At 44.4% G+C, this 15,275-nt stretch overlaps 1 protein-coding gene across 4 annotated transcripts in view; it reads right to left on the minus strand.

The window, feature by feature from the left end:
* Window positions 1-15,275, minus strand: part of AKAP1 (A-kinase anchoring protein 1) — a 118,105-nt gene that overhangs the window by 76,351 nt on the left and 26,479 nt on the right. The window lies entirely within an intron of this gene.

Below are 15,275 nucleotides of genomic sequence, written 5' to 3' on the forward strand. Positions count from 1 at the left end.
TTGGCAAATATGCAGGATCGGGTTTTAGGACAATCTTATCCTGGAGAATTATTAGATAGGGAGGATCTACTGATAACGCATGTATATCACTGACCCTCCTGGCAGATGTTAAGGCTAAGAGTAGAGCTGTTTTTAAGGTTAAATTTTTTATAGAAATAGAGTCTAATGGCTCGAACGGAGGTTCAGTCAATGCCTCAAGTACCAAATTTAAATCCCAAGGGGGTATTCTTACAATATGGATTGGGTTTGAACGCTGACATGCCTTAATAAACCTAGCAACCCATCTATTACCAGCTATATCACTGTTATACAGAGCCCCCAAGGCTGAAACGTGAACTCTCAGAGTGTTGACTGCTAAACCCAATTCCCAGCCTTTCTGAAGGAATTCTAGAATAGCTGAAATCGGAGCCTTATCTCCTAATGGTTGCTGATGAAACATAAGGAATTTTTTCCAAATTTTTGTATAGATCTTTGTAGTAATCTCCTTTCTGCTTTTCAATAAGGTAGTAATTAAAGCATTGGAGAACCCCCTCTCCTTCAGAAGCTCCCTCTCAAGTTCCAAGCCGTTAAGTGAAGAGTCTCCAAATTTGGATGACGAAACGGACCTTGAGAAAGGAGCTCCGGAACCACTGGCAACACCCAGGGATCCGTCACTGACATCGTTCTGAGGAGAGAGAACCAAGGCCTCCTGGGCCAGAAGGGGGCGATTAGGATCACTCTGGCTCCTTCTTCCCGAATCTTCCTGAGAACTATCGGAATCAGGCACATAGGAGGAAAGGCATAAGCCAGCTGGAAGTCCCAACGGACACGAAGGGAATCCACTATGAATGGTTGGTCTGCCATGTGTAAGGATGCGAACCTCCTGACCTTCCTGTTCTTTCTCGTAGCAAATAGGTCTATTATCGGCAAACCCCACAGATCGACTATTTGATCGAATACCTGTTGGTCTAGGGACCACTCTCCCTGACGAAGGGAATGGCGACTGAGATAGTCCGCCTCTATATTGAGTTCTCCTTTTATATGAACTGCCGACAGGGATTGTAAGTGATTCTCGGCCAGAGACAATATCTGTGCTGTAGTGGTCATTAGGGATCGAGATCTTGTCCCCCCCCTGATGATTGATATAGGCTACCACAGTCATATTGTCTGTTTGTATCTGTACATGTGCATTCCTCAGGGATGGTAGTAAGCAAAGAAGAGCCTGTTTGACTGCCACAAGCTCTCTTAGATTTGAGGAATACTGGGATTCTTGAATCGACCATTGCCCTTGGGTCAGAATGTCCTCCATATGGGCTCCCCAACCAAACGGACTGGCATCTGTTGTAATTACATTGTTCGGAGTGATGGTCCAGAGAACCCCTTTTGACAGATGTGCCAGATCGAGCCACCATCTTAGATCGTGAAGAGTGGCGGGTGATAGATCGAATTTTCTGCTCAGAGCACCATGAAGATCTTTCTCCGCTTGAAGAACCTCGTATTGAAGCATTCGAGTGTGAACCTGAGCCCATCTCACTGCCGATATACACGCAGTTAAAGATCCTAGTAGAGACATTGCGTCTCTTAAACTTAAGTTTGGAATTTTCCTTACAGCCCTGATTCTTTGGATAATCTTCTGCTTCTTCTCTTCTGATAGGAAGGATGACTGGTCTTCTGAGTCTAGCAGAACTCCTAGAAAGATCTGACGTCTTGTGGGTTCTAGTTTTGATTTTTCCCAGTTGACTATCCACCCGAGTTCCTGTAGGGATGATATTATGGCATTTACCCTACATGTACACTGAGCAATTGAATTTCCGATTATCAAAAAATCATCTAGATAGGGCACTACAAGGGTTTCCTTATCCCTAATATGGGCCATTACTTCCGAGATAACTTTAGTAAAAATTCTAGGTGCCATGGATAGGCCAAAGGGCATTGCCAAATATTGGAAATGTTTAATCTGATGGTTTACCCATACTGCCATCCTGAGGATTTGCTGGTGATTTCTGTGAACTGGAAGATGGTAGTACGCATCTTTTAGATCCAAGACCGACATGTAGCACCTAGGAAACAAAAGCTTAGTTGTTGACTTAATGGATTCCATCTTAAAAGCGTGGTACTGAAGATATCTATTCAATTTACGTAAATTTATGATAGTCCTAAAGGACCCATCAGGTTTAGAGATTAAGAATAGCAGAGAATAAAAGCCCGTCTTCTCCTGATGTTTTGGGACTTCTTCAATAACCCGCTTTGTAAGCAATTGTTGGATCTCATAATGTGCTTTAAAAGCCGGTAATGGAATTGCCGGCTTTTAAGCTATCTCCTTCTCAAACCCGACATGATATGAAACATGGTTTACATACAGTAAACCATCTCATAACCATTTTTTTTGCATATTCCACACTACTAATGTTAGTAGTGTGTATGGGCAAAATTTGGGCGCTCTAGCTATTAAAGGGTTAAATCGCAGAAAAAATTGGCGTGGGCTACCACACAATTTTCTACACCAGAATGGTAAAGCCAGTGACTGAGGGCAGATATTAATAGCCTGGAGAGGGTCCATGATTATTGGCCCCCCCTCCCCTGGCTAAAAACAAATGCCCCCAGCCACCCCAGAAAAGGCACATCTGGAAGATGGGCCTATTCTGGCACTTAGCCACTCTCTTCCCATTCCCGTGTAGCGGTGGGATATGGGGTAATGAAGGGTTAATGTCACCTTGCTATTGTAAGGTGACATTAAGCCAGATTAATAATGGAGAGGCGTCAATTATGACACCTATCCATTATTAATCCAATAGTATGAAATGGTTAAAAAAACACACATTATTACAAAGTATTTTAATGAAATAAATACACAGGTTGTTGTAATATTTTATTATACTGGTAATCCCAGTATAGGCCCTTGTCACCTGTAACAAATGTTAAAAAAAAACAAAAAAAAAAAAAACAATATTCCATACCTTCCGATGAACAGTCTCGTGCCACGCTGTAAATCCATCTGAAAGGGTTAACTAATTTTACAAGCAGAAGCTCTGCTAATGCAGCCGCCCCTGTCTGTAAAAACCCAGGGAATGAATGGAATGTAGGTGAATGACCTGTAGTTACGTCGAGTTGCGGTGATGCGCCCTCTGCTGGATGTCCTCATATGAACACGAGCCTGGGAAAATATTCTAAAAAGTTCACAGGGAAATGTCTACTATGTGTAGACATTTATCTTAGCTATCCTATTCTAACCTGTCAGTGTGATTTTACTGTACACGGCACTGAATTGCCGGCTTTTCGCTAGAACACCGCTGCGTATTTCTTGCAAGTCATACTGTTGGTCCGTGTGTAATCTGTATTTTTCCTCACCCCCATAGACTTTCATTGGCGTATTTTTTGCGCAATACGGTGACAGACGCAGCATGCTGCGATTATCTACGGCCGTAGAAGACCGTATAAGGCTACGTTCACATTAGCGTTGCGCCGCTGTTGCGTCGGCGACGCAGCGGCGACGCGCCCCTATGTTTAACATAGGGGACGCGTGCGTTTTTTGGGTGGCGTTTTTCGCCACGTGCGTCGTTTCCGTCAAAAACGACGCACGCGTCGCAAAACGCGCGCGTTTTTGCGCGCGTTTTTACATGCGTCGCGCGTTGCGTCGCCGACGCAGGGCGGCGCAACGCTAATGTGAACGTAGCCTAATACGGATCAGTAAAATACGGCAGTTAGGAGCTGGGCCATAGAGAATCATTGTACCATATGCAATCCGTATTATTTGCACCTCTCATACGTCCGTAAAACTCGCTAGTGTGAGGCCGGCCTTATGATTATTGGGCCTCGTTTACCAAAATGGACAAAAACAAAACAAGAAAAAAAAAAACACTTTTTAACCACAGAAACCAAAGCGCAGCTTTCATTTCTCAAATTGCTCTTATAAAATGAAAGCTGCACAGTGATTGTTTACAATAAGCAGCACAATTTTTAATGACCGAAAACTAGTAAACTCGTTAATACATCTCCCTCGCCTACTATTGTCTGCGGAGGAGAACCTTATGAAGGCTTACAAAGCAACATACACAGACCCAAAAATCAAACATTTAATTCCCTTTTACTAGGACTAGGATCAACGTCTTTAATTTTTTTGAGGGGGGGGGGATGGTCATCTTTCATAATGAAAGCAGATTTTTTATTAGGGGTCATGGACACATTCTTTGTGCACATTGTGCGCATATCAAAACATATGAAAGGGCACAAGACACATTAGGCAAGAGTGACTGAAGTCAGCTCTACATCAGCTCACCATTTTGACAGCTTTGTGAGACTTCCTGCTTGAAAGCTGAAAATTAGCAAATAGGTGCAGTCTATATGACCCACCACAAAATTACTGTCAAAATGATTTGACTGATTAGCGAGGAGAGACAATATAGAATAAAACAACTTTTAATCTATAGTCTAAAAACTTGATAAATCACAAACAAACCAAAGGGATAAAGTTGCAAGTGCTGAATAAAGTTCTCACATTATGTACCAGGCTTCATGACAACAGATGTTTGCTTAAACTAGCCAGACTTGAGATGAGGGTTGCCTGTCAATGCAGGAACTTTTGATTTTCCCACATATATATTTTTTGCTCCCCTAAATAGGAGAGGAAAGGCATAGGGAGCTTTGACATTATCTGGTGGGTACATATCAGTAGCCTTACTTGGGGACTGTCCAAGGGCAGGAGCGACACAGGGGCAACACAAGGGATATTAGAAACTCCCCACCCCCTCATTTTTCAGTTAACAGTTATCCTCTGGGCTCCTGCATACCTGCGACCCGCAGAGAACTACTACAGAAGTGGTGAGACCAATCCATTTATTATTGAGCACTGGTAACTTTATTCAGCACTTGCACTTTATTATTTTGGTTTGTTTGTCATGATTTATCCAGTTTTTTAGACTATCAACGTTATATGTTTTATTCTAGGTTGTCTCTCCTCGCTAATTAGTCTGCTTGAAAGCTGGGACAAAAGCGTCTAGGGGAATACACGGTGTAGCATGTAAAAGACATGGGAAATGCATGCTGCTATATAACTTCCTGTTGTATGCTTTTAGTGTATGTGGAAATACAAGTTGTATTCCCTTATATTACAGAGCAGCATTAGGAGGCTAAACGCAGCAACAGAAAACCCGCTACTGCTTTTTCCTTAGGTTTCTTTCACACTTGCGTCATGTGACGTACGTCGCAATCCGTCGTTTTGGCAAAAAAACGGATCCTGCAAATGTGCCCGCAGGATGCAATTTTTTTCCCATAGACTTGTATTGCCGACGGATCGCAACATATGGCCATACGTCGTGTCCGTCGTGCACTGGATCCATCGTGGTTCAATGTAACGTTTTTTCGTACGTCGCGTCCGCCATTTTCTACCGCGCATGTGCGGCCGGAAATCCGCCCCCTCCCCACTTTAGAATGAGCAACGGATGCGTCGAAAAACTGCATCCACTGCCCACGTCGTGCATAGTTTTCACAACGTACGTCGCGTCGACGCAAGTGTGAAAGTAGCATTAGTGTGGCAGCTGAGAGCGCTGTATGTAGTGAGAGACTTAGGCTACTTTCACACATCAGGTTTTTTGTGTCAGGCCAAATCCGGCTAATGTTGTAAAAAACGGATCCGACTTTTTGCAAAAAACTGATGCGCTGGATCCGTTTTCCTTAATGCGCATGTATTTTGAGATCGAGCGCGAGATCGAGATCGAGCGCGAGATCGAGATCGAGCGCGAGACCGAGAGAGAGAGAGCAAGACCGAGAGAGAGAGCGCAAGATCGAGAGAGAGAGCGCAAGATCGAGAGAGAGAGCGCAAGATCGAGAGAGAGAGCGCAAGATCGAGAGAGAGAGAGCAAGATCGAGAGAGAGAGCGCAAGATCGAGAGAGAGAGCGCAAGATCGAGAGAGAGAGCGCAAGATCGAGAGAGAGAGCGCAAGATCGAGAGAGAGAGAGCAAGATCGAGAGAGAGAGAGCAAGATCGAGAGAGAGAGAGCAAGATCGAGAGAGAGAGAGCAAGATCGAGAGAGAGAGAGCAAGATCGAGAGAGAGAGAGCAAGATCGAGAGAGAGAGAGCAAGATCGAGAGAGAGAGAGCAAGATCGAGAGAGAGAGAGCAAGATCGAGAGAGAGAGAGCAAGATCGAGAGAGAGAGAGCAAGATCGAGAGAGAGAGAGCAAGATCGAGAGAGAGAGAGCAAGATCGAGAGAGAGAGAGCAAGATCGAGAGAGAGAGAGCAAGATCGAGAGAGAGAGAGCAAGATCGAGAGAGAGAGAGCAAGATCGAGAGAGAGAGAGCAAGATCGAGAGAGAGAGAGCAAGATCGAGAGAGAGAGAGCAAGATCGAGAGAGAGAGAGCAAGATCGAGAGAGAGAGAGCAAGATCGAGAGAGAGAGAGCAAGATCGAGAGAGAGAGAGCAAGATCGAGAGAGAGAGAGCAAGATCGAGAGAGAGAGAGCAAGATCGAGAGAGAGAGAGCAAGATCGAGAGAGAGAGAGCAAGATCGAGAGAGAGAGAGCAAGATCGAGAGAGAGAGAGCAAGATCGAGAGAGAGAGAGCAAGATCGAGAGAGAGAGAGCAAGATCGAGAGAGAGAGAGCAAGATCGAGAGAGAGAGAGCAAGATCGAGAGAGAGAGAGCAAGATCGAGAGAGAGAGAGCAAGATCGAGAGAGAGAGAGCAAGATCGAGAGAGAGAGAGCAAGATCGAGAGAGAGAGAGCAAGATCGAGAGAGAGAGAGCAAGATCGAGAGAGAGAGAGCAAGATCGAGAGAGAGAGAGCAAGATCGAGAGAGAGAGAGCAAGATCGAGAGAGAGAGAGCAAGATCGAGAGAGAGAGAGCAAGATCGAGAGAGAGAGAGCAAGATCGAGAGAGAGAGAGCAAGATCGAGAGAGAGAGAGCAAGATCGAGAGAGAGAGAGCAAGATCGAGAGAGAGAGAGCAAGATCGAGAGAGAGAGAGCAAGATCGAGAGAGAGAGAGCAAGATCGAGAGAGAGAGAGCAAGATCGAGAGAGAGAGAGCAAGATCGAGAGAGAGAGAGCAAGATCGAGAGAGAGCAAGATCGAGAGAGAGAGAGAGAGCAAGATCGAGAGAGAGAGAGAGAGCAAGATCGAGAGAGAGAGAGAGAGCAAGATCGAGAGAGAGAGAGAGAGCAAGATCGAGAGAAAGAGAGCAAGATCGAGAGAGAGAGAGCAAGATCGAGAGAGAGAGAGCAAGATCGAGAGAGAGAGAGCAAGATCGAGAGAGAGAGAGCAAGATCGAGAGAGAGAGAGCAAGATCGAGAGAGAGAGAAAGAGCAAGATCGAGAGAGAGAGAAAGAGCAAGATCGAGAGAGAGAGAAAGAGCAAGATCGAGAGAGAGAGAAAGAGCAAGATCGAGAGAGAGAGAAAGAGCAAGATCGAGAGAGAGAGAAAGAGCAAGATCGAGAGAGAGAAAGAGCAAGATCGAGAGAGAGAAAGAGCAAGATCGAGAGAGAGAGAGCAAGATCGAGAGAGAGAAAGAGCAAGATCGAGAGAGAGAGAGCAAGATCGAGAGAGAGAGAGCAAGATCGAGAGAGAGAGAGCAAGATCGAGAGAGAGAGAGCAAGATCGAGAGAGAGAGAGCAAGATCGAGAGAGAGAGAGCAAGATCGAGAGAGAGCAAGATCGAGAGAGAGAGAGCAAGATCGAGAGAGAGCAAGATCGAGAGAGAGAGAGAGCAAGATCGAGAGAGAGAGAGAGAGCAAGATCGAGAGAGAGAGAGAGAGCAAGATCGAGAGAGAGAGAGAGAGCAAGATCGAGAGAGAGAGAGAGAGCAAGATCGAGAGAGAGAGAGCAAGATCGAGAGAGAGAGAGCAAGATCGAGAGAGAGAGAGCAAGATCGAGAGAGAGAGAGCAAGATCGAGAGAGAGAGAGCAAGATCGAGAGAGAGAGCAAGATCGAGAGAGAGAGCAAGATCGAGAGAGAGAGCAAGATCGAGAGAGAGAGAGAGAGAGCAAGATCGAGAGAGAGAGAGAGCAAGATCGAGAGAGAGAGAGAGAGAGAGAGAGAGATTGAGAGAGAGCAAGATCGAGAGAGAGAGCGCAAGATCGAGAGAGACCCCAGAACGGAAAATCTCAGATTTGCATTTGTTTTGTCCGTCCGCCGGAAAAGACTAAAAACTGATGAAACGTGTGGCCATCAGGCATAATCCGGCGCTAATACAACTCTGGAAAAAAAACGGATCCGGCGTGAAAAAAAAAAAAAAAAGCGGATCCGTTTTTTTCAAAAATTGCCGGATTGTGCCTGAAACAAAAATCCTGATGTGTGAAAGCAGCCTTAGGTTAAACCATTAGGAACTATGACAAGTCCTCCACTTGCAGATTAAATGGGTTGTTCAGGATTGTCGATTTCGTAGCTTCTTCACAGGATACCGTATATACTCGAGTATAAGCCGACCCGAGTATAAGCCGACCCCCCTAATTTTGCCACCAAAAAACTGGGAAAACTTATTGACTCGAGTATAAGCCTAGGGTGGAAATGCAGCATTTACCGGTGAATTTCAAAAATAAAAATAGATCATTACTTCCCCATAGCTGTGCCATATAGTGCTCTGCACCGTTCATATTGCCCCATATCTGTGCCCCATATAGTGCTCTGCACCGTTCATATTGCCCCATATCTGTGCCCCATATAGTGCTCTGCACCGTTCATTTTTGTCCCATAGCTGTGCCCCATACAGTGCTCTGCACCATTCATATTTCTCCATAGACGCTCCACATAAATCTGTGCCGCTGCTGCTGCAATAAAAAAAAAAAAAAAAAGCCATACTCACCTCTCTTGCTTGCAGCTCCCAGCGTCCGGTCCCAACGTCTCTCCGCACTGACTGATCAGGCAGAGGGCGGCACGCACACTATATGCGTCATCGCGCCCTCTGACCTGCACAGTCAAAGCGCAGATAGACGCCGGGAAGATGGAGCGGCGCCTGGAACGTGGACGGGTGAATATGACATACTTACCTAGTCCCAGCGATCCTGGCGCTCCCCGCCTGTCCCACGGTCTTCTGTGCTGCAGCCTCTTCCTCTATCAGCGGTCACCGGCACCGCTGATTAGAGAAATGAATATGCGGCTCGACCCCTATGGGAGGTGGAGCCGCCTATTCATTTCTCTAATGAGCGGTCCCACGTGACCGCTGAAGAGTGGAAGAAGCTGCAGCACAGAAGACATTGTGACAGGCAGGGGGAGCGTCAGGATCGCTGGGACTAGGTAAGTATGCCTCAGCGCCCTCTCCCCCTCACCCGCCGACCCTGCCGCTACCGTGACTCGAGTATAAGCCGAGAGGGGCACTTTCAGCCCAAAAATTTGGGCTGAAAATCTCGGCTTATACTCGAGTATATATGTAAGTTATCAATTGGAAATTAATGTGTCCAACAATCAACCAGCTAAAAACTGCTCCTGCAGCCAAAACTAAGTTAACTACAGGGTCGAACACAGCACTCCATACATTGATAAGTGGCCATTACTTTCATGCTCCGGTCTCCAGTGCCGGGCACTGAGGTAAGAGACTCACGCGAGTTTCTCGCATTGCACTTGCAAGTGTGACCCCAGCCTAACATTCAGATACTGAATACAATCCCTAGCAAAAATTATGGAATCACCGACCTTGGAGGATGTTCATTCAGTTGTTTCATTTTGTAGAAGAAGGAAGAAAAAAAAAAAAAAAAAAAAAAAGCAGATCAGACATGGCACAAAACTAAAGTCATTTCAAATGGCAACTTTCTGGCTTTAAGGGCTTGTTTTCACTTGCGAGGAACACGTCCGTGTCTCGCATGTGGAAACGAAGCTCTGGCGCCAGCACTCCAGAGCAGAGCGTGCGGCCGCATAGGAACACATGGAGCCGCACGCTCCGCTCCGGAGTGCCGGCACCAGAGCTTCGTTTCCACATGCGAGACACGGACGTGTTCCTCGCAAGTGAAAACAAGCCCTAAGAACCACTAAAAGAAATCAAGAACAAAAAATGTGGTAGTCAGTAATTTTTTTAACCAAGGATAGGGGAAAAATTTTGGAGTCACTCAATTCTGAGGAAAAAGTTATGGAATCATGAAAAACAAAACAAAAAAACAAAAACACTCCAACACATCACTGGTATTTTGTTGCACCACCTATGGCTTTTATAACAGCTTGCAGTCTCTGAGGCATGGACTTAATGATTGCCAAACAGTACTCTTCATCAATCTGGCTCCAACTTTCTCTGATTGCTGTTGCCAGATCAGCTTTGCAGGTTGGAGCCTTGTCATGGACCATTTCCTTCAACTTCCACCTAGGATTTTCAATTGGATTGAGAACCGGAATATTTTCAGGCCATGACATTGACCTTATGTGTCTTTTTCAAGGAATGTTTTCACAATTTTCGCTCTATGGCAGGATGCATCATCATCTTGAAAAATGATATCATCCCCAAACTTCCTTTCAATTAATGGGATAAGTAAAGTGTTCAAAATAGCAACATAAACTTGTGCATTTATTGAACATGTAATGACAGCCATCTCCTCAGTGCCTTTACCCGACATGCAGCCCCATATCATCAATGACTGGAAATTTGCATGTTCTCTTCAGGCAGTCATCTTTATAAATCTCATTGGAACGGCACCAAACAAAAGTTCCAGCATCATCGCCTTGCCCAATGCAGATTCGGGATTCATCACTGAATATGACTTTCATCCAGTCATCCACAGCCCACGATTGCTTTTCCTTAGCCCATTGTAACCTTGTTTTTTCTGTTTTGGTGTTAATGATGGCTTTCGTTTAGCTTTTGTGTAAGTAAATCCCATTTCCTTTAGGCGGTTTCTTACAGTTCGGTCACATACGTTGACTCCAGTGTCCACCCATTCGTTCCTCATTTGCTTTGCTGTGCATTTCCTGTTTTAGAGACCTATTGCTTTAAGTTTCCGGTCTGGACGCTTTGATGTCTTCCTTGGTCTACCAGTATGTTTGCCTTTAACAACCTTCCCATGTTGTTTGCATTTTGTCCAGATTTTAGACACAGCTGTGAACAACCAACATCTTTTGCAACATTGCATGATGATTTACCGTTTGAGTTTGATAATCCTCTCCTTTGTTTCAATTGACATCTCTCCTGTTGGACCCATGACTCATGTCAGTCCACTTGGTGCAACAGCTCCCCAAGGTGTGATCACTCCTTTTTAGATGCAGACTAGCGAGCAGATCTAGTTTGATGTAAGTGTTATTTTTGGGTATGAAAATTTACAGGGTGATTCCATAATTTTTCCCTCAGAATTGAGCGATTCTATAATTTTTCTCCTATGCTTGGTTAAAAAAAAAAGGATTACTGACTACCACATTTTTTGTTCTCGATTTCTTTGAGGCCATGTTCACACTTTGCGGTTTTTACCGCGGAACCGCGGTGATTTTGCTGCTGCGGGTCCGCTGCAGTTTCCATTGCGTTTACAGTAACGTAAACCCTATGGAAACCGCTACGGGGAAAAACGTGCGGGAACGCAGCGGTTTACAACCCGCAGCATGTCACTTTGTGCAGAATCGCAGCGATTCTGCACCCATAGGAATGCATTGATCCGCTTACTTCCCGCATGGGGCTGTGCCCACCATGCGGGAAGTAAGCGGATAATGTGCGGGTGGTACCCGGGGTGGAGGAGAGGAGACTCTCCTCCAGGCCCCGGGAACCATATTTGTGTAAAAAAAATAAAATAATTAAAATAAAAAATCATGATCTACTCACCCTCTGACGTCCCGATCTCCTCAGCGCTGCACGCGGCCGTCCGGTCTCAGGTTTGCTATGCGACCAGGACCTGCGGTGACGTCGCGGTCACATGACCGTGACGTCACGAAGGTACTTCTCGCACAGCATCTTTGGAACCGGACCGCCGCCTGCAGCGCCGAGGAGATTGGGACGTCAGAGGGTGAGTATGTCATGATTTTTATTATTTTTAACATTACTATTGATGCTGCATATGCGGCATCAATAGTAGGAGTAAATCCCGCAGTGGAACCCACAACACAAACCGCGATAAATCTGCAGGGATAACCGCAGCGGGTTTGCCCTGCAGATTTATCAAATCCGCTGCGGGAAAACCCGCTGGAGAACCTGCAGCCCCCTTCCTAGGTGTGAACATAGCCTTAGCGTTTCTTAAACCCAGAAAGTTGCCATTTCAAATGACTTTAGTTTTGTGCCATCTCTGATCTGTTTTTTTCTACAAAATTAAACAACTGAATGAACATCCTCCATGGCCGGTGATTCCATAATTTTTGCCAGGGGTTGTAGAAACTGCCCCATCACAGCACATACTAGAGAAGAGAAACTCAGACTTTGTGATCACTGAAGTGAAATGTAATTCAACGCTTCTGAAATGCTGGTGGAAATAATCTGGTTAACTAATGATAGGAGCTTGAGATAAACCTACAATTTCATCTAGTGTCACTATGTTTTCCTCAGATGTCCTCTTTAGCAAGTCAGCTGTAGGGACCAGCCGACCATCTGATGTGCAAAGATAGATTTACAATATCTCCCCCAAACAGATGTCACGGAGAGAAGGATTGGGCAGTTTGCATTTGAGGCTATGTGCACACGTTGCAGATTCTGTGCGGATCCGCAGCGTTTTTTGGGGTGCAGAAACGCAACTGATTTACAGTACAGTGTAAATCAATGAGAAAAAAAAAACGCTGTGCACAATTTGCGGAAAATCCGCTGCGGAAACGCTGCGGTTTAAAATAAGTAGCATGTCACTTTTTTGTGAATCTGCAGCGTTTTTGTACCTATTCCAATATAGAAAACCGCAGGGGTAAAAAAAACGCAGCAATCCGCAAGAAAACCGCAGCAAAAACGCACAAAAAACGATGCGGAACCGCACAACAAACGCAACAAATCCGCAGGTGCGTTTTCTGCCAAGAGAGGCAGAATCCGCACCAGAATTACCTAAGCCTAATCCGCAACGTGTGCACATAGCCTAAAAGGACTGTCAGAAAAGAATGACTGCTCAAACCAAGAACAGGCGCTTGTTGCATTATGGTGTGGTCAAACTTTTACAGTACCTACACCTTCCCATCTGTATTTCACTTATCTCCACCCTTCTCTGGCTCTATAAAGCCAGAGGTGTCAGAAGAGGGGGTGGAGATTGAGGGAAAACTGGTGGGAAGGTGTATTTAAATGATTGACTGTACTTCCAGAGACCCTTTATACACTTATCCTTTCGCTCACAAGAGAGACAGTCTTCAGTTCTGCCAAGATTTAACATGCATAGAAGAATCAAGAAAAGTGCCTTCGTCCAAACATTATAGGATATGTATTCGGCACCCTTAGTAAAAGAAAGATTACTTCTTAATATGGATAAAAGACAGACAAGAGAAATAACCTACGCTTACAAAGCGGAGAGCCAGGATACCTGCATTTTTTTTTGCCAATGCCCGTTTAAATGTAAAAAAAACAAAAAACAAAACAAAGTGTGGTACAGACATCTGCTTCAGGTGGTTGAGCCGTGGGAGAGGAATAATAAAAGAAAAAAAAAATGATATATTGCCATTAGATTTAGATCATAATCTGAAACAAAGCAAAAAGCTATAAGTCTTATTACAAATACTCAACCTTTAGTCTTAGCTATTATGTAATTCTTAACTTGTGCTCCTCTCTTTGCGCTTCAATATCTGATCTCTCAGGCCACTCCATAATTCATGCTTCCTATACCAAGGCTGAACAGCAGATCTACTTAAATGTGCACCAAAGGTTTCACTCTTGTGATAAGAACATTAACACTGGCAGGCTTTTGCAAATAAACCTAGGCTATGCCAGATGCCTGCTAATAAACCTGCTAACCTCCTGACTAACAGAACAGCAAGCAAAACAAATTTACATCTGCAGTCATAAGCGTAAAACTATAAAAGTAGCAAAAATACAATGCAGCCACTAAAACAATACCGTTCCTATTGTCTCACTAATGGACTGAAAAACTTACAGAACAGCAAAATTTTCACTACTAGCTGACATGTGCCCGCAATAGCGGCAGGTGAAATCGTGATTCACCCGCCGCTATTAACTAGTTAAAAGCCGCTGTCAAATGCTGACAGCGGCATTTAACTACCGCTTCCAGCCAGAAATGAGCGCATCGCTGACCCCCGTCACATGATCGGGGGTCAGCGATGCATCGGCATGACAACCCGAGGTCTCTGAGACCTCTATGGTTGTTGATGCCGGATTGCTATGAGCGCCACCTCTGACGATCGTTCCTATGTAGCAGAGCCAATCGAGTTGTGCCAGCTTCTAGCCTCCCATGGAAGCTAATGAAGCATGGCAAAAGTAAAAAAAAAAAAAAAAAAAGTTTTAAAAAATATATATAAAAAAAGTTTAAATCACCTGCCTTTCGCCACATTCAAAATAAAAAAAAAAAAAAAAAAATCAAACCTACACATTTGGTATCGCCGCGTTCAGAATCGCCCGATCAATAAGAGAAATAGATTAACCTGATCGCTAAACTGTGTAGGAAGAAAAAAAAATTTGAAACGCCAGAATTACGTTTTTTTTGGTCGCCATGACACATCATTAAAACGTAATAACGGGCAATCAAAAGAACGTATCTGCACCAAAATGGTATCATTAAAAACATCAGCTCGGCACGCAAAAAAATAAGCCCTCACCTGGCCCCAGATCAAGTAAAAATGAAGACGCTATGGGTATCGGAAAATTGCGCAATTTTGAACTTGTAATGACATGGAGAATTAAAATGGCAGGTCAGTTTTAGCATTTAGTGAACCTAGCAAAAAAGCCAAACAAAAAACAAGTGTGGGATTGCACTTTTTTTTTTGCAATTTCATCGCACTTGGAATTTTTTTCCTGGTTCTTAGTACACGACATGCTAAAACCAATGATGTTGTACAAAAGTACAACTTGTCCCGCAAAAAATAAGCCCTCACATGCCCATATTGACAGAAAAATAATAATAAAAAAATAAATAAATAAATAAATAAAAAAAAAAAAAAGAGTTATGGCTCTGGGAATAAGGGGATCGAAAAACGAAAACGAAAACCAAAGAGCAAGGTCTTGAAGGGGTTAAGCTCGGCTTGGATTCATGCTGACCGCAGTTTGAAAAGCACGAATTAGGTGCCATGTTCCCTTTAACTAATGTTGATCTGCGTGGGCTCAAGTCCTGTGACCATATTCACTCACTCAAACCAAGATGCAGAAACACTTAAATCACACAGAACGGAGCATTGGTTCAATAGAAACTGTACAAATTTCTCAAAGAGGTTAAGCTTAAGGCTATGTGCACACGTACAGGTTTTCGCGCTTTTTTCGTGTTTTTTCGCGCTAAAAACGCTAT

Source organism: Ranitomeya imitator, chromosome 3 (assembly GCF_032444005.1).
Source record: "Ranitomeya imitator isolate aRanImi1 chromosome 3, aRanImi1.pri, whole genome shotgun sequence".
NCBI lineage: Eukaryota > Metazoa > Chordata > Amphibia > Anura > Dendrobatidae > Ranitomeya > Ranitomeya imitator.